This window comes from Drosophila virilis, chromosome X, assembly GCF_030788295.1.
Source record: "Drosophila virilis strain 15010-1051.87 chromosome X, Dvir_AGI_RSII-ME, whole genome shotgun sequence".
Lineage (NCBI taxonomy): Eukaryota > Metazoa > Arthropoda > Insecta > Diptera > Drosophilidae > Drosophila > Drosophila virilis.
The window spans coordinates 10,338,829-10,341,420 of record NC_091543.1 but is presented as its reverse complement, the minus strand read 5'-3'; positions in this window follow the sequence as shown (position 1 = coordinate 10,341,420).

The following is a 2,592-nucleotide window of genomic DNA, read 5'->3' as shown; positions in this document are numbered from 1 at the left end:
TGGCGCACACACACGCCTTGCGTACTTGATTTTGCCGTCGCCGGGGTAGCGCTTCAACTGCTTCGCCGCTTGCCGAATGTCGACTGAGATCTGCCGCTGGCTGCTGGCAGCCACTGTCGCTGCTGCCGCTGCTGCTGCTGCTGCTGCTGCTGCTGCTGCTGCTGCTGCTGCTGCTGTCGTTCGCTACGCCATCTTTGCGTGGCAGCGAGATGGCAGCATAGCCACTGCGCTAGCCATCTCGCTCTCGCCTGCGCAGCGCTATGCTGGCTTTCCAATTGCAGGGGTAATGCGTGCCATACAAGTGCTTGCTATCTCGCACGCACTCAAGCGAGGCGCCGCATGCTATTGCACTCTCGCCTGGAAGGCGGCACACGTACACTGTGCACACTATACGTGTGAGTCGCAATGTGCGCCTGTGTGCGTGCACGTGTGTGTTAATTGTGGCCTTTGCTAGGCGCGCAGCGGCCGCAATTTCAGTTTGTTTTGCGCCGCCAATTTGGCGGGCCACACTGCAGCGACCTGTATGCGTGCGTCTAAATGCATGTGTGTGTGTGAGTGTGTGTGTGTGTGCGACTTTGATTTACGTGATTTTATTACTATTTCACGTTTTATATTTTTTTTTTTTGTATTTTTGTTTTTGTTTATAATATTGGCCGACATGCAATACGGTCACTGTGCGACAATTGTTTGCAGCCACTGTGCGCAAATTGTTTAAACTATTCGCAAATTCGATTGTTTACGCAATTCGATAACTGCCGCCTATCGAATTGCCCGCATTCTGTTTACCAGCGAAATATGCCAAGCTCGCCCGATCAATTGATCAATTGATCGACTGATCGACTGATCGACTGATCGACTGATCGACTGATCACACGATCTCTAAGCAGGTTTCTGGGCCAGGTCGAAGCGCTGTCACAATATCTATTGATAGAGAGTATCCGAAGATCGAGCATGATTCGCATGTTTAGGAAAATTAATGAAAATAATGAGCTAGTAAAAAATTAGTTTGCCAACTTATTTCTTAAGATTTCTTTTAACTAGGGCTTAAATCGTTTAAGACGGCAATTCCGAATTTTGGTTTCTTAAAGCTTGAACGTAAATAAAAACATTTGAAGATATAACTAAAATGTTAATTATTATAATTCAACTTTTGCGACGTAAATAGTCGGAAACTAAAATAATTATTGCTAATATTTGAATCATTTTAGCTGTTTTTGCTTTCATTTTTATTATTATTATTAATATTATCAGTTTTATTATTATTTTCAATTTTATTAATAATACTGGAAAATATTTGGTTGAACTTTGTATTTCTTCCCATCACCCATTACAAAGCTATATCAGGCATATATCTGAAATGTATCTGGCACATATCTGCCATATATCTGCCAGATATTTGACATATCTATGCCACATTTCGTGTACAATTGCAATTTGGTTTCCATTTCTTGACTCCACTTTCTCTCTGTGCATTCATGGTGTGGCATTTTACATATTGATGCCCTCCGTTTCCAAAAGTTGCCTTCGCTTGTCGCTGGCCCCTAAATTGGCTTTCCAGTTCCCCCATTCTCACCCGGCCACTCTCCCCCGCTGCTACCCCTGCTCCCCATTCCCAGCTCGACAGAGTGGCGCCTGGGCTCCAAATTGCACGCATTGTTGTCGAAAGTTGGCCGTGTTAATTAAGCAGCTTCCCCTCGCAATATCGATTAGCCGGTTGCCCCCTGCCAACTGCGCCCTGTCACCCCTTCTGCCACTGTCACCCCTCCTCTTGTGCCCCAGTTGCTGCAGTTGTGATTAATTAGTCGCATTGCATAACAATTGCATAATCAATATGCCATTTCATTGAACTGCTTGGCTTGCAATTGGGTTTCAGCTCCCGCCTTCCTCCTTCCCCCCTCCTCCCACCACCCCCTCCCAGGCAGACGTCGCAATTGGCTTTTTTGGGGCCCAAAGCAGCGTTTAATTAGCACACTCTGTCACGTCTCTCTCTCTCTCTCTCTCTCAGCCTCTTCCTTCCTCTCTCTCTCTCTCGTTCTCTGTGCGAAGAGTTTAACGCTTGCATTTGCAATCGCATTAATTGCATTAATCATACGCCGCGTTGTCCTAATGCATTTTTTTGCTTTATTCATTTTATTCGTTTTTTTTTATCTCACTTTGCGGTTGAATTAATAAATCACATTTTTTGCTGCCATTATCGTTTTTATTGCTGTCATTTAGTTTCTTAATTGAATATTTAATATTTATGTATAATATCTATAAATCTGTGTATATATATGAACATATATATATTCTAGTTGAGCATCCACAGTCGAGCTTATGCAAGGCAGGGTATTAAATCGTCGGTGTGTCAATTTTGGTAAGAGCTCAAATGTAGCCCGTAATTTCCATATGAAAATATTCACGACTTTAGAAATTCATCCAGCAAATATTTTGAATACATATTGCAAATATCTGCTTCAAAAATGTTGGGCCAAAGTCCAATTGAAAGAAAAAAAATGAGATTTGAATAATTTATGACTACTTTATGCAGCCCTGGTCTCTATAAGAAATACGTTTACCAACACAGCTCTTAAATCCGAATTGGTCTTTATG